Consider the following 21,531-nt stretch of genomic DNA (forward strand, 5'->3'; position numbering starts at 1 on the left):
CAGGTAACAATCTAAACACGAGATTGCTAACATTAAGAGCCCGCTGCACAGTTGATGAGATAAGGGAGCTAGATGCTGCCATGCTGCCTTTTCATCACTGATGCCCTTCAACATAAAATATTCTTAATTTTCTTTTTCATCAGGAGTAGCATAACTCACTGAGCCAAGCTCAAGAAGTGAAACTTCAAAACTGAGTTTTAATCTACAAGAAAGTGTTGTCAGATTTCAAATGAGCAGTTTCTTCTAATTGGACTCAGTTTCTCCCACTGGCTCACCAGCTTTCCCTCTGCCTCAAGAATCTAGTGAGGATTTTTGGTTACAAAGAACTGGGTAAAACAGAAAAATGATTTTGCAGTCCTCTGCTCCTTCACACCAAGTATTTCTTATGATTTCATAAGAAATACTTTCATGTTTTTCTCCTGGTAAAACTTTTCAACTTGACTTTTGGTCTTCTGGCCTTGAATAAGCCGGAAATCAAAAACAAGGGGAGGTTGTCCTGTCAGTGGGCTGCTGGACCTCAGAAAATACAAAACAACAAAGTAAAGGAACAGCATTTTCCCCATGTCCTGGGGATTGTGTGCTGACTGAGGCCCGAGGAACACGAGGTAGAGGCTCCTTATTAAAGTCACATAATAAACACAGTTTATCACACGCCCTTGTCCTTGGGGCATGTACTTTTCCCTTACTTCCAGTCAAGATTCAACCTCTCTCCATTTCAACACGTCTAACCCTACAATGCCCACTTTCCATTTTCATCCTCACTCTGGCCTGTCCTTTGACAGGAGGGAGGAGTTTCCCTTCCCTTGTTCTAGCCTTCCTGCTGATTCCTTTACCATTTCCTGCTAAGGACGGGCCTCAGGATCTAATCGCTGAGTAGCTGTGGTACAAGTCCACAAAGGCTACAAAGAATGCACATTTTGACCCTCCTCAGAACCAGCTGGACGTGTGTCCGGGGACTCCTCCAAGTGCAGTAACCAACTCCCAAACTCACAAACCCAGTGAGTTCCCCACCATGGAATATTGGTTTCAGCTTGAAATAACAACCCTCATCTTTGGTCCCTTTTAATCCTATCCCCCAATTTAAAACCCTGGCACCAAAACAATAATCCCTGTCAATAGCTTCAACAAGGCTGCTGCAACGTCTCAGATCTGATTAGAGTTTGTGCTTTAAAATGGTAATTTTGGAGGCTCTTCCCATTTGAGTACTTTATTTTTTTAATTCTCTGGTCGTGGTGATTTTTTAAAAAACATTTGCAACATTCATAAGCATTTACTCTGCTTCCGCTACACTGACAACCAAGTTTCTTTTTCCAAACAGTCTTCCTCCAGCTTCATTTCCCTAGTCCTCTTCAAACTGTGGAGGATCAGGATGTATCCCTAAACCTCAGCCTCTCTACAACAAGTTTTCAGTATTTTTAAAAGACAAATTCCATTCTAGACTTAGTCCTTCATTCACCAGGCAACCTTAAATGCACCTACTTTACTTCACACTCGGTTGATTTGCCTGTAAAATGGGTATCCTTAAGCCTTAACGGTCATCCTGGAACAGGACAGAAATCAGTTCCTTGTTGCCTAAAAGTGTAACTACCCCCCTGCCCCAAAGCAATGTAAACGTTGCCTTTCACCTGCTATTGGTCTCAGGGTGGCCTTTGGAAACGGGGGATCTGTTTGGAGCACTTGAACCTTCCCAGAATCACGAGTCAGCAGAACAGTTTTTAAGACAAATTGAGGTTGTCAGAGGAGATACTGAGGGCAGCACAAAACTACTCCAAGGGATGGCTCCAAGGCTCAGTTCTTTTTTAAAGCTCCCAGTTAAAGATTCTGCCACTCAGCAGCCTCTGAGGCTTTCTTGGCTGCTCACTGAGAAGGTCTTAACTCTGAACTGGGCATTGCACAAAAAAACCCCAAACAAACAGGAAATAGATCCTGTACCAAATCTATATCATGTCTCTGGAGGCTAAAAGAATGAATTTTCCAATGATTTTTTTATTTCTAGAACTGGAAGAGACCTTAGAAATCATCTACCTCACCCACTCAGGTGGGAAAAGAAGAAGTCCAGAAAGGTTACAGGACTTGCAGCTGGTCCCACAGCTGGTGAGTGGCAAAACCAGGTCTAGAACTCAGGTTTCGTAGTTCAAAGTCCAGTGACAGAGGAAGAATGAGGAAGAAACAAGATTAAGCTTTGTAATCATCAGAAGTCTTCCTTTTAGTCTTTTTGGTCTTTAGAGGTATGTACTGAAATATTCCTGTTTAAAATGATAAAATGACTGGAATTTGCTTCAGAATAATGCAGTTTGAGGAGGGGGCTATGAGAGAGGTATAGCAGTGGGCTGCTGATTGCTGAAGCTGAACAATGGGAAAAGTGGGGGCTCATTATACTAGCCTCCCTACCTTAATATATTTTTTGGAATTTCATAATAAGACACTTTAAAAAATCAACCTTTTAAAAAGGTATGTTTATCTTATTTGGAGTCCATATAAATAAGAAAACATCTCCTGACTTAAAAGAGGACTTTTAAGGAAAGTCCAGGAAAAAAAAATTCTTTTCTTTAAAAACCCACTTCTTTATTCTTGGATCTCAGTCATCCTTTGAGTTTCCCATTCTTTCGGTTCTACTCTCATTCCTACCACCCCTCCCTTCAGTGCATGGGAAGACAGTATCTAAGACATAAAAGTATCTTGATGCTTTTGGTACAATGAGAACAGCTACCACTGTGTTCTTAGACCTCTCACCAAGTATCAGTGGATGGGTACCCATAGGATGAGTGCCCTGGGAGAGGGCACAGGCTCACAGACATCCCCAGCAGCTCTTTTCCTTGATCTACCCTTCTCATCACTGTAGCCGCATATCCAGTTTCCCAGGAGCAGGTGCCCCTTGTTGAAGGTTTCCACAGTCCTACTCCAGAAGCTGCTCCAGGTGTTGCCAAGTACATAAAAGTTTGGGAACTTGGGGCTTCCCTGGTGGTGCAGTGGTTGAGAATCGCCTGCCAATGCAGGGGACACGGGTTCGATCGCTGGTCCAGGAAGATCCCGCATGCTGCAGAGCAACTAAGCCCATGGGCCACAACTACTGAGCCTGTGCTCTAAAGCCCGCGAGCCACAACTACTGAGCCCACGTGCCACAGCTACTGAAGCCCGTGCGCCTAGAGCCCGTGCTCCGCAACGAGAGAAGCACCGCAATGAGGAGCCTGCGCACCACAAGGAAGAGTAGCCCCTGCTTGCTGCAACTAGAGAAAGCCCACACACAGCAACAAAGACCCAACGCAGGCAGAAACAATAAATAAATTAAATAAAATAAATAAATTTATTAAAAAAAAGTTTGGGAACTTGAGTGTTTTAGTCTTGGACTGGAGATAGGGGAGGGGAAGGACACCCCTCCTCCCATAGTTTGGATCTACAATTTGACAAGAAGAAAAACAAGGGGCAGTGGGTATGTAGGAAATCTCTGTACCTTCTGCTCAACTTTGCTGTGAACGTAAAACTGCTCTAAAAAATAAATTCTATTTTTAAAAAGAGGCATAAAAGAACTTCTCAAATACTGACTACAGTCTAGTAGAATATGACATTCCAATTCCAAAATTATAGGGCTTTGAAGAACCAAAAGTTGCAATGGAACTTGCTGAATATTATTGATATAAATAACTGGGAACAGGGGGATGTGTTACTTTTCTTGGGAATATTTTCACAGGGATCAAAAATACTGGAAACAAATCTCTTAAGAAACATTTCAGACATGAGGGAATGGGAGCAGACACATGATTAGGGGGAATAAGATTATCTGAAAATGAATCAGGAAAGGAGTTTCCTTATTTGACTTCTGAAGTCTTATCTATTTCCTAAGATTCTATCTATCAATACTATTCTAAATTATTTTTCATATATTTATTAAATTATATTTTGTATTAAAAATTAATAAATGTTTACTATGGAAAAGTGGGTAGTTGAGGGATGGCGAAAGAGGACTTAAAGGAAAGTACAAATCCCTTACCACCTTCCATCCAGAGATTAGCACTGCCATGTCCTGCCTTTGGTAATTCAGGTAGCACATACCTCTTGCTTGCACACTAGGATCCCGTTCATCTCCTCTTACAGCTTTTATTTTACACCTTACCCTGTGGCACTACCTGGCCCCACGAGGGTCCCCAGAACTAACTTTGTTGTTGATTCCAGCCAATTCTATAACCCACCCATCAATTCACCACCTGAAGACTCTGAGCTCCCTCTGCAGACTAGCAAACGATCCAAGTTCCCAAACTCGGTATTTCCTAGGCTTCACAACCAACTTCACTCCTACTCCCCAAAACACACACATACCGAAATTCCACTCACTTACCTACAATTATATTTAAGGTTATTGGTTACTAAGGAAGAGAGAAGTTCTTGCCCCTTAATTTGTAACCACAGAACATCAACCAGATCTTCAACGGCCTATTGATTTCAATCTTCTGAGGCGGACCACATTTACCAATTAAGTTACTACAGTTTAGTTGGTTCTTATTTTTTGCCAGACTCTAGGTTCCTTTTTTTTTGGCTGGGGTCGGGAGTGGGGTGGGGTGGGAGGTGGCCCTCGGTAACAAACATGAAAAATGAACAAAATCTCTTAGTTAAATGGTTTTTAGAAGCTTCACCATTTGGTCACAGTTATTACATTGAAGTAGTGAACATTTTTCTCATGGGAATCTTAACTTTTTTTTTTTTTTTTTTTTTTTGGGAATCTTAACTTTTAACCCCCACTAAAGAATGAAAAGATACTGCCTACTCTCCATCCAAAGAGATAGAATCCACTGCTGGAATCAGTTGCTCTTCTGACATCAATGATATACTCTACATTTGATGACTTTTATTTGATGACATCTCCAAATGGACTAAACTTCTAGATGAGGTTAGCATGTTTCTGTACATTCCCATAAGGCAATGAATGAATGGATAAATGAATGAAATCTGTATTGAATACTTCTATTTTGTTGTATGTACTAGTCTTATCTTCACACCTAGATTATTCCAAGGATATAGTTTTGACTGGTATAGAATATAATGAGCTCAAATAACTGTTGCTTTCCAAAAAGTTAACAGTGGTGCTTTCTAGACAGTAGGATGACAAATGTTTCTCCTTTATCATTTCAAGACAATGCCAAATTTTGTAGAATACAATTATGTATCATATTAGTAATCAAGGAAAAAACAATAAAAATATATATTATTTAGTTAGTTAGTTAGTTATGTTTGGCTGCATTGGGTCTTCGTTGCTGTGCACGGGCTTTCTCTAGTTGCGGCAAGCGGAGGCTGCTCTTCACTGTAGTGTGCGGGCTTCTCATTGCAGTGGCTTCTCTTGTTGCAGAGCACGGGCTCTAGGCACGCAGGCTCAGTAGTTGTGGCTCACGGGGTCTAGAGTACAGGCTCAGTAGCTGTGGCGCACAGGCTTAGCTCCTCCGCGGCATGTGGGATCTTCCCAGACAAGGGATCGAACCTGTGTCCCCTGCATTGACAGGCAGATTCTTAACCACTGCGCCACCAGGGAAGTGCCAATAAAAATATTTTGATTGTTGATAAAAGTTAACTTAAAAAAAAACTTTTAATGGAGAGCATTATTTGGATAACCTCCGTTGGGACACAATGAGACTAAAGAAGTTGGGTCAGTGATCAGCACTCAGGAACTGCCTGATAAAAGTAATTTTCCTCAAGACAACGTAGCTGGGAATACTATATGTTGGGGAAAAGTAGCAGTCAGGAAAGCTGAAGGGAAAGGACATTTGTGGGTTACGTAGATAGTCCAATCTCATCACAGATGAAAAAAGAATAGAGTTTCTTTTCAGACTTTAGAATATCCACAGAGATAATAATACTACTGGCTAATGGGGGTGGAAGTGAGGTCCCTTTCACTCTTTCCAAGAACTTGGAAATAGGAGAATGAGACCACCTTCAAACAAACTTATAATAATGGATTGGAGGAAAGATGTGCAAATTCACCCTAAAACAAAAGAATGGGGAGAGGGAGAGATGAAGAGAGAAATCAAGCCAGCCTTTCCCAAGGCACATCCTACTTTAAAGACAAAACTGAAATCTCCTTGAATGGAATCAAAGAGCATTTCCCCATGGGGAGAAGGAGTGGTCTCTCCTTCTTCTGGGCTGCTAGGAATGGATGAGCAGAACAAGTTTGCAAAATTCCTATGTTAAGGGACTCCTGATGTCGTTTTTATATTCGGATTTATTCACCTAGAAAAATATCAACCCAAGGTGCTCAGAATGCTGGTTTCTGCTCTCACTCTCATAACTGCTGCCTTTGGTTAATGAGGTTCCCATTAGAGCTAAGTGACTCATGATGGAAGAGCTCATTAAAGGCCAAGACCCTGCAGAATTAGTTCTGCAAGGCTTTCCTATCATTGCTGGCTTTCCTATGATGCTACTTGCCAGAGCTTCCAAACAGAACCCAAAAAGACATTCTACTTCCCATCCTCATCTCTATCTCAACTACTTTAGTCTCAAGTGATACTCAATGAAGGTATTATCCCAACATTTGCATCTTAATAGAGGATGATAACCATTAATAAACTTATTTTAGATTTTAATCCTCAAGACCGGTGGAGGTGGAAGATGGGGTTAGTGGGGTGGGAGGAAAAGACCGTTAGGGGCAAGCAAGAGCTTGCTCAATAGATCTCAGTTCAAACCACACTGTTGGGCTTTTAGGGCTTGCATCAAGAACCTCCTTGTTCCATATGACCAGAAGACCACCCCTCCCAGAGGCCTTTCTGGTTATCATAGTGGTGACTGGAAGAGAGTCAGGGCCCAGAATGACTAGCCCATCCAAGCTCACTGCCAAGAACCATCCTCCTGTCATTTAGAACTGTACTGTCCATCATGGTAGCCACATGTGGCTATTAAGTGTTTGAAATGTGACTAGTCTGAATTGAGATGTGCTGTATTTGTAAAATATACATTGGATTTCAAAGATATAGTTAAGAAAAAAGAATATAAAATCTCATTAATAATTTCTATATTATATGTTGAAATAATATTAGATATATTAGGTTAAAATGTATTATTAAAATTAATTTCACCTGTTTCATTCACTTTTTTAAATGGGGCTACCAGAAAACTTGAAATCATATATGGTGGCCTGCATTTGTGGCTTGCATTATATTTCTATTAGACAGTGCTGGCCTTGAAAATGGAGGCCCTTTTAAGATTAAGAAAAATATTGGTTAGAAAGAAGAGAGGCACAGAAACCTATATTCAATATACTATGATAAACCATAACGGAAAAGAATATTTTTAAAATAGAGTGTGTGTGTGTGTGTATATATATATATATATATATATATATATCTGAATCACTTTGATGTACAGCAGTAATTAACACAACATTGTAAATCAACTATATTCAATAAAAAAAATAAAATATTTCTGTAAAAAAATTTAAAAAAACAAAAGAGAGAGAGAGAGCTGCATGACCTACAGTGTGTTTGCACCAAAAATGTCCCTAAATAGGAGTTCTCGATGAAAATCACTCAGACTTTGGTTAGGAAGAACCTATGTAACCCAAAGAAAAAGCACCCACTGTTGGCTTTTTCTTTAGGACATATGTATAATTCTAAAGACTTCATCGTGTTAATTCACTTGATCATCATAATTGCCCTGTGCAGTAGGCATCATTTTTACACCTATTATATAGATGATGAAACTGAGGCACAGAGAGGTATAAATGCAGGCGGGATTTGACTTTTGGCCATCAGACTTCAGACCCTGACTTGTACCGGTTATGTGACCCCTCATATAAGCTCTCCGGCTGTACTTTCTGGGGGGAATTTTCCTTGTTAGTGCTATTTCCCCAGCAGCTCCACCCCGACTCTGTCCTAGCACTAAAAAACCAAACACTCCTGTCTGTCATGGGTAGGGAAAGCCCCTCCACACTGGGCCCTGAATCCTGGAGTTTGGGTAAAACCAAGTGTCTGGAAATACGGTACTCTCAAACCCCTCTTAGCAACTCAGTAAATTGTGAGAACACAATTTTGCATTTCTAGACCTTGCAGCCTAAAGGCTAGGAAACTTTGCCAGGTTTTATCTTTTTTTAATTTGTCAAAGACCGTTTTTTCACCTTACATAATACTTTCCAAACCTTCCCAAACTGACAGTTGGCTGCTTGCGGATGTTCTGAAGCTCAGCTAAGGAAATATTCTCAGGGAGCAGCCCAGAGGGCCTCAGAGCCCATTTCCCACAAAGGGATGACCGTTAAATGCTGGTGAGAGGAAGCCTTTTGCCTCTTTCACCTCATTTTTTTTCCTGACTAAAGGCCATACTCTTGCCTTTCTTTTCCTCAGAAACCACAGAAGTTAGATGGTTTTGCTTTTGATTTTAAAAAGTCTCAAAAATAAGAATAATTCTCTTATTCACCCCGGAAAAATGCTGCAACTGCCATCTTGTAACTTTATTATTATTATCATTATTATTGTAACTGTTATTGTTATTACTATTATTACTATAAAGTGCACTCAGGAGATTGGTGAGCAGGAAACCAGGGAGCCGCTAGATGTTGCCTGTCTTCTTTGACAGATGTGGCCACTGAGGCCCAGGGAGTATGCGATTTACTCAAGGCCATGGCCTAGTTGTGAAAGAGCCTGGATTGAGGCTAACTTCCCTTGGCCCAGAGATTTGGGCAGAGCCTGGTCCCCTGGGTCAGGTAAATCATCCCACCCAGTGGGGCAGCCACAGTGCAATTAGCATAGGCATGCATGGCCTCCTTCCTCCCTCCGCTTGGCCTTTTCTCAGATTCCTTATCTTTCAGTTGGCCCCTTCCTGATGTTTGTGTTGGATTTTTTCTTTGAGGCTTTAGCTATTTCCACTGCCTGAAATGTTGGATTCCCAGATACCCTCATGGATAAATCCCTTTTTCAAGTCTTGACTCATATCTGACCTTCTTAGGAGGCCCTGATTCCCATCTAATACAGTACTGCAGCCTCCTCACCCACACCCTGCACCCCAGCCCCCTTTCTTTTCATTTTTCTATAGCATTTATCAACTAATTGCCTTCTCCACTAGAATATAGGCTCCACAGGGACAGGGATCTTTGTTCGCTGATGTACCCCAAGTGTGCACAAGAACCCCTGGTCACAGCAGATGCTCAGCAAATACTGTGTGAAATGGAAAGTGTTCAAAGCCGTTCCTGATGCTCACCAGCTCAGACAGTAAGAACCGCAGGGTGAGGGCTGTGTCCCTGCCACAGGCCCTTGCGAGCAGTGCCCGGCACACAGGCAGGCCCTTGGGTTCAAAGTAAATTCTAATCTGTACAAAAATGTCAGGAGAGGAGGTCTTAGGGTTAACTTCTTTCCACTACTTCTTTCCACGTTTATTTCCTGTCTGAATGTTCTGGAATATGGAAATAACAAATTAAGCTAAAACAAAATTCTGAGGACCCCATGTGCACCCTAGGTGTGACCCTCAGCACGTAACCAGTGGAAGGAGAGGCTGTAAACTCTGAACACTTTTCTCAGGGCCGGGGACAGGAAACCAGCCCATTGGAAAAAGGGCCAGGTCCCTCTTGCTCAGAGAGATTTTGAGACATCATAAGACTATTTTCAAGAAAGAACATGCTGATCAGCAGTTTTCCATCTCTACAGGTGACAGAGCAAGAGAAAATATGCCAATTTCTGAGTATAACAGTGTTCAATGAGATTTAGAGAATACCCTCCTCAGAAGGAGATGAAACACCAGCAGAATATAACCAGGGGAAATTTGAGACGTCCAACTCTGGAGTGAAAGAAATTTTGATTAAAAAAAAAAAAGTGAACAGGGCTTCCCTGGTGGCACAGTGGTTGAGAGTCCGCCTGCCGATGCAGGAGACATGGGTTCGTGCCCCGGTCCGGGAGGATCCCACATGCCGCGGAGCGGCTGGGCCCGTGAGCCATGGCCGCTGAGCCTGCGCGTCCGGCGCCTGTGCTCCGCAACGGGAGAGGCCACAACAGTGAGAGGCCAGCGTACCGCAAAAAAAAAAAAAAAAAAGCAAACAAATAAAACTCTGACGTTCACAGGACAAAAATGATGCTCCTTTTCCCAGTTCTTCTGGATTCTAAACATTAGGGTCATACGGTGGCAAGAAAATGCAGTGGTTGGGAGCTGGGGCTTAGACTGAGACTGCTTGGGTTTAAACCTGACACATCCTAGCTGTGATCCAGGCAAGCTGTTAAGTCACTTGTGCCTCAAGTTTTCTACGTTTTAAATGGGGTGATAATAGCACCAACCTCCAAGGAACACCAAGGATCAGACAAGCACATTTGAATTCATGTGAAGACCTGGCACTTGGCAATAAAGAACAAAGCCAGGCAGGCACCCAGCCAGTGCCCAGTAAGCAGGCGTTCTTACCATACGGGCGTGGTGAGTGAAGTAGTAGTCCTTAAAGGTAGAGGTGGAGAACTGGAATAGAGAACAGCGGGGAATCTCAGTGGAGACAGAAGCTACAAGGAGACACACTAGGTCTGGGAACTAGAGGATGGGAAGCTTGGGGGTTGGTGGCAGTGAGAGGGGTGGACAATTGGGAACTCCGGAAGGAAAAACAGCAGGAGCAAAACCTTCCTGAGAAATCTTAAACCCATTTTTTAAAATCTTGGGTGAGGTGGGGCCTACTCGTGCCAGGCAGGGTGTGGGTGTGAGATCTGATCTTCACACAACTCTGCCAGGTTGGCCTGACCAGCCCCACCCCACAGATGAGACTTGAGGCTCAAGGCTGGCTGGTAAAAGGGAGGGAGCTGGGATGGACTGAGGCTTCTGTCCATATCTAGTCACAGGCCACGTGTAATTACAGTAACCATCACTCACATGTGAAAGATGAGCAGGCATTGCTCTCAGCACTTTTTACATACCAACGCATTTAATTCTGTCACAGTCCACTGAGGATTGTTCTGGTGAGGAAGCTGAGGACAGAATTTGATCAGCTGGGGCTGAGGTCCAGAGGTGTAGAACGGAGGGGACCCCTCCAATCCAGGGCAGGCTTCCAGAGCCCAGGCTGAGTTGGGTTGCCAGAGGGCTGACCTTAGAGGAGAGAGAGTCCAGACACAGGCCCCGCTATCCTGTTACCACCCAGTGGCCAGAGCCAGCTTGTTACAATACAAATCACATCACGTCACACCCCTCCAGACCTTCCCAAGGCAGAATCACCTAGTCAAGCACAATTTCTCCCTCTCAGAAACTGCAGTTTAAGGCCTCGTAATCCTGGCCTCAAAATCTCATTAGAAGGAGCTTTCTCTGATAGGATCCATCTGCAGCACCTCCTGTTCTGCAGTGTGTACGTGAAGCAGAGATAGGGAAAAACTAACGATGGACGTGTGAGGCAAGACCCCACAGAGGTCCAAGTCCTGGAGATAAGCAGGTCCTGAACCTCTTGCTTCAGTCCCCCAAAAAGGATAATTATTATCTCAGGGCAGCCACACAGGATGAGGCTAGGGTCACCCCTGATTGCCTTCTGCAAGCAGGGGGAGACGGGAGGCAGGGCCCCCCTCTGCCTGGGCCCAGTGTCCTCTGGATGCCCTACTCCTGGCTGTCCCAACCCTTTCCCCACTCTGGCCTGTCTTCACACCATCTGGGTGCAATGACACCAGCATGGAAGCTGGTGAGGGCAGGGACTGGGTCTGATATGGGTAGCCATATGTGCGTGGCACAGAGCAGGCTCTCAGGATATTTTTGTGGACCAGACACAGCTGAATCCAACACTTAACTGTACACAGCATGGGGGTTCAGAGCACGGCTGAGCCGAGCTGCCTGTGTTCACATCCCTGCTCTGACATCTGCTAGCTGAATGCCTTGGGGAGCCTTTAACCTTCCTGAACTCCAGCTTCTGCACTTGTTAAAAATGGGGGATTACTACCTCCTTCACAAGGACATTATGAGGATTAAGTGAGTTGAAGAAGGAAGCCCTCTAGTAGTAAGTGCTCAATGGTTGTTAGCTGCTAATTAGCATTACTATATTTAGCTGCATGATACTGGGCAAATCACATCTCTGAGCCTTGGTTTTTTTTCCTATAGAGTAGTAATATTAACCACCTCACAGGGTTGTTGGGAAGATTGAGATTGTCACGTGTAGAGGGTTTAGTACACTGCTTGGAAAACAATGGGTAAGAAGTGAGTCATTTACTGTGCTGTGTTCCATTCTTTGAGGGTCTTGCTAGTTGAGTAACCAACTGGCTGGATATATTAATTAATATTAGTAGTCCACGGAACTTCCCTGGTGGTCCAGTGGGTAAGACTCCACACTCCCAATGCAGGGGGCCCGGGTTTGATCCCTGGTGAGGGAACTAGATCCCACATGCATGCCGCAACTAAGAGTTCACGTGCCACAACTAAGAGTTCGCATGTCCCAACTAAAGATCCCACGTGCCGCAATGAAGATCCAGCATGCCGCAACTAAGACCTGGCACAGCCAAAATAAATAAATAAATAAATATTTAAAAAGAAAATATTGGACTTCCCTGGTGGTGCAGTGGTTAAGAATCTGCCTGCAAAGGCAGGGGACATGGGTTCGAGCCCTGGTCCGGGCAGATCCCACATGCCACGGAGCAACTAAGCCCGTGCGCCACAACAACTGAGCCTGCGCTCTAAAGCCTGCGAGCCACAGCTACTGAGCCTGTGTGCCACAACTACTGAAGCCCACACGTTGGAAGCCTGAGTGCCACCCAGAGCCCGTGCTCTGCAACAAGAGAAGCCATCACAGTGAGAAGCCCGCCTACCACAACGGAGAGTAGCCCCACTTGTCCCGGCTCGCCGCAACTAGAGAAAGGCCATGTGCAACACCGAAGACCCAATGCAGCCAAAAATAAATAAATAAATTTATTTTTTAAAAAATTAGTAGTCCAGATAGACTCTCTGGAAAAGATAGAATTTCTCTGGGCCTCCCTTGCTGGGGTCACATCATGAATAGTTCCTAATATCCGCCAACTGGATTCAGTGGTTAATTTCCCCCACTGTTGAGCCACCTAGTCATACTTTTTCCATTGGAGAAATGGCTCAGAGAGGCTCCATTTCCAGACCTGTGCCTGAGCAGAAGCCCTCAAAACCCGACCCTCAAGAATGAATTAGTGGTTGTATTTCAGCCAAGGGTGGTTAGTGAGGGATTATTCAGAGGCAGGACCTTTACCAGTTAGCAAATGCCAAGCCAAACCAAAAACACCCTACTAGTTCCTTGTCCCCAGGCCAAGTCCTCCCCCACGTGCTGACATGACGGCCCCAACGAGGCTGGCAGAGTCGTGGACCTATATGCACCAGGACTCAGGAAGGGAAAATGGCAGCAAATGCCCACCTCCCAACTTCACAGAGGCCCACACTCGGAGCAAGAGGGAGGTCAACCTGCAGTTCTCAACTCCCGAGTTCTGGGTGGAAAGGAGAGGTCAGGCAGCCTCTCCTCCCTGAGGGCTGGCCTTTTTCACCTTGTTGTTCTCTGAACCCAGAATGAGCTCCCATGTGGACAAGGGGTTTTTCCCTCCTTTTTGTGATTTTATTCATACACAAAAAAGCTTAAAGTTTAAGAAAATTAAATTAGTTGGTTATTTGCTTACTAAACCATTTTAACTGAAAAGAACCAACTTACATGCAATCTAAACAAGAGGTTACAGTACTTAAACTTCCTTTGATTGGTGGTGTATGGATCAGATGTGATTCTTTCCCCAGGTCTTTTTCTCCTCCAATCAAAATACCTCTGGGTGGGACTTCCCCGGTGGTGCAGTGGTTAAGACTCCACGCTCCCAATGCAGGTGGGCCCGGGTTCGATCCCTGGTCAGGGAACTAGGTCTCATATGCATGCTGCAACTAAGAGTTCGCATGCTGCAACTAAGGAGCCCGCCTGCCCCAACTAAGGAGCCCACATGTTGCAACTAAGGAGCCTGCCTGCTGCAACTAAGACCCGGCACAACCAAAAAAATACCTCTGGATACCTTCAAAAAAGACCCAAACCTTTAGAATAAGCTGCCCACTGAGCCACTAGTTCAGCAAGTATTTATCAAGCACCTACTGTGTGCGAGATGCGGGGCCATGAGGGTGAGGCATGAACAACACAGACCCTTCCTGGAGGAGTTCCATCTAGCCAGGACAAGCAAAGGACTTTGGCCTCCCAAGTCCTGGTTATGCCTACCATAGAACACTCCCACAGAGGTTTGGTTTTTATAGTATAATAATGATGCAACAGTTAAAATTTAAGAAAAACCTTGAATAGTCACTGTGCATAATCTCACTGTCTTAGCACAACTATTTCCATTTGTCTTTCCTTTCAGTTCCTAACCATAACATACACATCATGTTTTAGAGCAGAGGCAATCACAACAGAATTACCAGATAATATTTTTCCAACATTTATATTCTTATATATTCCTGCCTAGTTTTCATAATTATCCCTTTCAAAAAGCTACATACTGTTCTATCCTGCTTCCTGTGCCAGAATTACAAACTATTCCCCTATTGTTGGACTTCCACTTTTTTTTTCTTCTTGGATTTGTGGAAAACAGTGCAGTGTTCATGGACTCAGCACTGCCCGTGGAGCACCTCTTCCACCCAGGTCCTGTGCTGAGAGCATCGGGGCCCAGGGGCCACCAGCCACAGTCCTCCCAGAGCTCATTGGCCCATAAAGTCCCAAGGAACACCAACAAACCATTTCAGCAAAATGCAATCATGCTAAAAAGCCCCAGCAAAAGGGACTCATGTCTGACGGTCCCAAAAGAATTTTACGTTTTCAAAATGACTGAAGTCAAGTGTTTGAGGAAGTCCCAGCTCCCAAGTTTCAGTCACTAGCCAAGCTGAAACTACCTCCACACAAAGTTGTATTTCTTTTTTTTTTTTTTTTGCGGTACGCGGGCCTCTCACTGCTGCGGCCTCTCCCATTGCGGAGCACAGGCTCCGGACGCGCAGGCTCAGCGGCCATGGTTCACGGGCCCAGCCGCTCCGCGGCATGTGGTATCCTCCCAGACCGGGGCACGAGCCCGCGTCCCCTGCATCGGCAGGCAGACTCCCAACGACTGCGCCACCAGGGAAGACCCAAAGTTGTATTTCTAAATAGCAAGTCTTCTGATTTCATTGACAAGTGAGGGAAAACCCACCTTTATTTCAGAATGAATTCCCTAACCCTACTGACCAGCCAGGAAACTCCAGACTTCTAGCCCACCCACGGGAGAGAGAGTTCAGGCCTGTGGCCAGCATGACGGAGCTACTGCATGGGTTGGCCTCTCTCTGGACCTGTCTCCTCTCTACTTCTCACTCCAAACAGAGTGGGGAGGAAAGGAGCCCTAGAAGAACCATGGCTTGGATTTCCTTGTTAATTGACTCTTCCACTGTTTTGGGTTTTTTGGGTTTTTTTTTAATTTTTTTGGCCACGCTGTGCGGCTTGATGGATCTTAGTTCCCCGACCAGGGATCAAAACCGGGCCCCCTGCAGTGGAAGCGCGGAGTTCTAACGACTAGGACCTCCAGGGAATCCCTGCACTGTTCTTCTGGAAATAAAAAGAACACACGTTCACTTACTCTACCCCACCAAGACTGTCTCTCCCATAAAACCCCAGGATCTGGTCCCCCACCCTAACCCAGCTGCCAGAAATGGATATAGACGAAAACCCAAAGGTACACAGGCCAGCTGGAAACTCCAGGCCTCAGGCAGCCTGGGGCAAGTTTATGTGCTTGTGGGTTTGCCCTCTTCCTCTAGACTCTGAGGTCCCACAGGATCAGCTGTGTGGCCAGTGGTGTGGGAGGAGGAATGGTTACTGGTCAGATACTGCCCTTCTAGAAGCTTCTTCCGCACAGCAGAAACTGTTTTCCCCTCCAGGGCTGGCCTCAAAGGCTATCTCCAGCACTTGGGAAATCTTGGGGGATTTGGCAGAGCACTTACACGTATTGTGAAAGTTTACTTGCCCCTACAAAGCCTTGAGCTTGGGGGCAGGCATAGATCTCACAGTGACAGCTTGGTCAGTACCCTGGAATCAGTGACAAAGGAGCCCTCTCTGGAAGCTTCATCCCCTCCCAGTCTTTACTAGATAGGGGATCCAAGGCAAGTCATATCCAGATCCAGTGAGGTCCTGGTGATGGGACAACAGCAGGACCCTCCCCGCCAATAGAGGGCCACACACTAAGTACACTAGGTTCCTTGGCCTGGATTTCTCTGGCTTTAAAACATTTCAGAAAAAGAAATCTCCCAGCAGTCTCAGCTCAAGGAAAAGAGATCCCTAATTGTACTCGGTAGGTAGTAAATATCTATTTTCTTGGCAGAGATTCTGCAGAGCATAGCCAGAGAGAGACTTACAGAGGAAGAGCCCAGAAATAACTAGCACCTGGTTCTCAAACTCAGCTGAAATTGGGTAACTGGAGCTTTAAGAAACCCTCGTGTTTGGGGAATGGGTAGATGGGTAGCTGTGTGATGAAGGAAGCAGAGTCAGATGGCCATGGCGGAGTCTAGGTGGTAGGTATATGGCTGTTCACTGTAGAATTCTTTCAATTTTACCATATATTTGAACATTTTCATAATGCAATGTTGGAAGGAAAATCCCGATGCCTGGTACCAACCCAGAGATGGATTTAATTGGTGCAGCCTCTGCATTGAGAGTTGTAAGAGCTCCAGGGTGGTTCTAGTGTCCAGCCAAGGTTGACTCTCCTTGTCTGGTGTGGGCTAGGTGTGGTTCAGACCAGCAAAATCAGCATCAACTGGGAAGCTGTTAGAAATGTGAATTCCGGGACCCTAGTCCAAATCTACAGAATCAGAAACTCTGGGGGTGGACCCAACAATTGGTATTTCAGAAACACCTTCCAGTGATTCTGGTGCACGCTAGCTAAAGCCAGTGGTTCCCAAACTTGGCTGTACACTGGAATCACCTAAGGAATTTGGGGGGAAAAATAAACCCAATTCCAGAACCAGGCTCAGACCTCCTAAATTAGGCCCTAGGAGCCTGTATTCTTTTTCATAAACTCCCCAGTGATTCTGATGTTAACCAAGGTTTGTGACCAGGCCCCTCCTCATGCCAGTCAGGAGCTGAGCCCCTCGGGGAGGGGAGCTGTGCGTCGGCCAAGGCTGCAGCATCCCAGAGGAGAAGCGGGATTAGGGCCAGGTTCCTCGGCTCCTTGATCCACTGTTGTCCCCATTCGCCGCCTTTCTATTTTCCCTGTTGTTTATGTCAATCAGGTGGGTTCGTTAGCTCCCTCACTCTAGCCTCCTCGTTCTCACACTTTGCCGTACATTGTAATCATCTGGGAGCTTTAAAATACCCAGAAAGTTTTCTCTGAAATAAGTGGGGTATGAGAAACGTCCTCTGATATCATTCCATCTCTACTGTAACCCCCCTCACTCTAGGCCTGCACCCAGCCTCGGGATTGTACGTGAGAAGGGAGTGCTGTGGCTGCCCGGTAATCGCTAATTTGCTCAATCATCAATCCCCAGCTGTATTTATAGAATCCAGGCATGAGAAGTAGAGCTGTTTCCTGCTGTGCCACCAGCTTACCCTGTACCCCTGAATTGTTACCTTTGTTCCCTGGGGTCACCAAGGAGCCTGGAGAAGCCATTAAAAGAGTGACGGGCACAGAACTCCTCACCATCCATGTCTAAAAACATTTGGTAAATAGTATCCTCAAAATAGTGCTGTGGGGAGAATTCTCTGACGGTCCAGTGGTTAGGACACGGCCCTTCCACTGCAGGGGGCACGGGTTTGATCCCTGGTGGGGGAACTAAGATCCTGCAAGCCGTGCAGCGTGGCCAAAAATAATAATAATGATGATGATGCTGTGGGGGTCAACTGGGAAAGGGGAAGAAAATGAGGAACGAGGAGGAAGGGAGGTTCCTCAAAGTAAGCTTGTCACTTTCCTAGGCCCCTCGCAAGGCAGGAGCCTCAACATTAAACAAAGGGAAAGGGCCCTGCCTGATCCAGGAGCAGTCGAGGGCACCTGGTTGCCTTAGAGCAATACAACGGACCATGGGAAGTTCCCTCTTCCTGAGCATGTCCCCACATACTGGGGAAGGAGCTTACAGGGTGGTGGGGATCAAAGTGGACCAGCATCCTCCTCTTATAGATGAGGAAACTGAGGCTCAGAAAATGAAGCAACTTGCCTGTCATACACCAGGCAAAGAGACAGCCAGAGTTTAAACCCAGATCTATCTCCAGAGACCAGACTTTTTCATCTTCTAATAGCTAAGCTCAGGTCCAAGCCTCCAGACTCCAAGACTGGTGCTTTTTCCCAATAGCTGCTCTTGGTCTCAGAACAGCAGCCGCAGGAAGGTCTCAGAGCTCCCGATGAAAGTCATTGCCAAGCTGTCCTCAGAATCAGGGCAGCGACAGTAAAATCTCCAAGTCAGCAGCCCCCAGCCCCCCAAGCACTCTCCACCTCTCAGCCTTTCCAGCCTGGGGGTCCAACTCTTCCCTTCTCAGTTGATCTCAGACCCTTGGTCCAGGTATTTCTTGGCCAATGTGACTGAGGTCTAAAACACAAAGATCTGCGTGGTGATTTTCTTTTAATGAACCTTAATGTCTCAAACCCAGCCACTCCCAGTAGAATCACTAGTCCATGCCCAGAAAAGGCAGGAAAGTTTGGACCTGGAGCCACTCACCTCTCTCTGGCTCCTGTCTCTGTCTTTGTCCCTGCCCAAGCTGCAGCGCCAAGGGCTGGAGCTGAGCAAGAGGTTGTGTTTCTAGATCCCCGGCAAAGTCAGACATGGAGAGCTTGAGTCTTCTGCATACAATAGGACCATCTTCAGGTCAGCTGACCTTCCGGTCCAACGGAGGGTCAGAGATTGCTTCTCAAGGTCTGCCCACCCCAGAAAGCACAGACATGCAGCCAGCCTGGAGACCATCCTAGAGGGACAGGGATCCTAGGTCTTCAGTCCTTTGGGGGCTCAGGTTAACTTCTTGCATTTGCGACTTGGTAAAAAGAGCAATGGAGAAGGTGGTTTCACTTGTCAATCCATTAATCTATTCACTCCTTATCCATTCACTCATTCATTCACTAATTCAATAGATAGTTCTGGAGCGTCGACTCTGAGCTGGCACTGCTATATACTTAGGGGAATGGTAACATGACAGCCCAAGGAGTCCAGTTATAATTTTCTTGAAGGAGTCCATGCTCTTCAAAGTGTTCTTAACTCCTAAGGCCACTACAGCAACCCCTTAAGACAATCGATGAACACTCTTTTCAGAAAAATGACTGTAACCATTAAATTATTTACATAATTTTAGGGGGTTTAATGAATCCACAGAGTTAGACCTCCTAGTCCGTTGTTTTCTACCTGAGCTCTTCCACCAATTCTCCTGGACATATTCTTTCCCCACTGTAGGCCTCAGTTTCCCCATCTGTAACATGAATTCTCTAGACTCCCTTGGCTTGGTGGTCCCTGAGACCCTACCAAATCTCAGAGATCAGTGATTTCAGAAGCCCCCCAAGTTCTTAGAGACCGGGCCAGCTAAAATAAGATTAGGAGGAGGAAAGCATGCGTGACTTTGGAAGTACTTGAGAATGAATAGAAGGTGGAAGACACAAAGCACTGTTCTTAAGAGAGACAGAAGGAAAGAATGATGGCCCCAGCCCAAGGTACAGTCAGTCTTCCCCTAGGACAAAGGCTGTCTGGACAGGACAGTAACAAGGCCCTTAGGAAAACTTAGGGGCTATGATGACACCCAGAAGCCACGCCTTTAATCAACGAAATTCCCAGGAGGATGAAGTCATTGAATCTCTCACCCATTCAATAAATAATTATTGAGGAAGTCTCCAGGGATACCAAGGTACTGTTCAGGGGCAGAGGAGGTTCCTGACCTCATGTGTGTCCTTTTTGGAGGAGCAGCCAGACCACTCACATGTAAAGCAAGCAAGATCATTTTAGGTCATCAGAAAGCAAGAAGAGAATAAAACCAGTAATGGGGTAAAGGGGGAGGGGGTACTTTGCATGGGGTCCACAGAAAAAGCGATGTTTGAGATTAGACCTGAATGATAAGAACAAGCCAGCCAGGAGAAGATGGGGGGAAGGGCTTTCCAGGCAGAGGGAACAGCAAGGGAAAGATCTTGAGGTGGGAAAGAACTTGGCAAAGCAGTGAGGGGGCGCTGGGGTCTGAGATGCTTATAGAGTAGGAGCTAGAAGCCACTGGAAGGTTTTGCAGAAAGGAAAGAATGGTTGCCTTTCAGACCCTAGTGGCTCCCCTTCCCCTTACCTCTTTGACTTCATTGCTTCCTTCCCTTCCCCCAACCACACTGCTGGCCTCCTTGCTTTTCTAGAAACAGGACCACTCCAGACTACTCTTACCTGAGTCCTTCACACTGGCTGTTCCCTCTGCCTAGGCGCTTTTCCCCCAGAAAGCCACATGGCTCACTCCCTCTTTGTCAATCTTGGCTCAAATGGTATTTTCTCAATGAGGCCTTCCCCACCTCCAAATTTAAAGTTGTAACTCCTCAGCCCACTACTCCCCATCTCCATCCTTGCTTTATTTATCTCCAGAGTACTTACCATCTTCTAACACATCAAATAATTTGCATATTTGTTTATTGTCTGTCTCTGCTGAAATGTCAGCTGCTTTAGGGCAGGGATTTTTGTATGTTTTGTTCACTGCTGATCCCCAGTACCTGAACAGTGCCAACACTAGTAGGTGTTCAGGGGAATTCCCTGGTGGTGCAGTGGTTAGGACTCCACTTTCACTGCCAAGGGCCCAGGTTCAATCCCTGGTCAGGGAACTAAGATCCTAAGATCCCACAAGCCGCTCAGTGTGGACAAAACAAACAAAAAAACAAAACTAGTAGGTGTTCAGTAAATATTTCTGGAGTGACTGAAGCAATTAAGAGGCAACTGCAGTAGCTCAGACACAAGATGACGGTGGCTTGTAAAAGCGTGGCAGAGGAGATGGTGGCAAAGGGCAGTGAGAGTTCTGGAATGTTAGGCTGAGCAAGTCTAGAGCCGGCCGGTCCCCAGCCCAAGTGTTCTTTTCACCATCCCCCCCATATTAGGCCTGCGGAACCCAGTCTAAAACCTGCATCTTTCCTGTCTCCTTCTTGCCTTTCGATTTAATATCAACACCTGAACTAGATCAAAGGCAAAAACAAAAAAGCAAACAAACAGAAACTTAAATTTTGAGAGTTATGCTCAGACTTCCAAGTTCCTACTAAACGTAAAAAATAGCCCACCTAAATTTATGCAGAGCTTAGTATATTGTTTTCACTTCCATTATTTTTTTGAGATATAATTCACATACCATAATATTCACCCTTTAAAATTCAGTCGTTTTTTAGTATCATCACCACTATCTGATTCCAGAACATTTGCATCAGTCCAAAAAGAAACCCTACACCGATTAGCAGTCACTCTCCATCCCTCCTTCTACCCAGCCCCTGTCAACCACTAATCTACTTTCTGCCTCTGTGGATTTGTCTATTCTGGACATTTTCATATAAGTGGAATCAAACAGTATGTGGCCTTCTGTGACTGGCTTCTTAGAATCACTTTTTGAAGTTTACCCATGTTGTAACATGTATCAGTACCTCTTTCCCTTTAATAGCCGAATGATATTCCATTGTATGGATGCATATACCTCATTTATCCGTTCATCTGATGTTG

The 21,531-nt window shown here is 45.4% G+C and overlaps 1 long non-coding RNA gene across 1 annotated transcript in view; it reads left to right on the plus strand.

Moving 5' to 3' along the window:
* The window catches only part of LOC115856308 (uncharacterized), a 32,824-nt gene extending 30,741 nt beyond the window's left edge, over positions 1-2,083 (plus strand). Inside the window, exon 4 of the long non-coding RNA XR_009559301.1 lies at positions 1,997-2,083. This is a non-coding gene — a long non-coding RNA (uncharacterized lncRNA). The remainder of the gene's footprint in view (positions 1-1,996) is intronic.
* Positions 2,084-21,531: the final 19,448 nt, after the last annotated feature.

The sequence above is a fragment of the Globicephala melas genome, chromosome 16 (genome assembly GCF_963455315.2).
Source record: "Globicephala melas chromosome 16, mGloMel1.2, whole genome shotgun sequence".
Classification (NCBI taxonomy): domain Eukaryota; kingdom Metazoa; phylum Chordata; class Mammalia; order Artiodactyla; family Delphinidae; genus Globicephala; species Globicephala melas.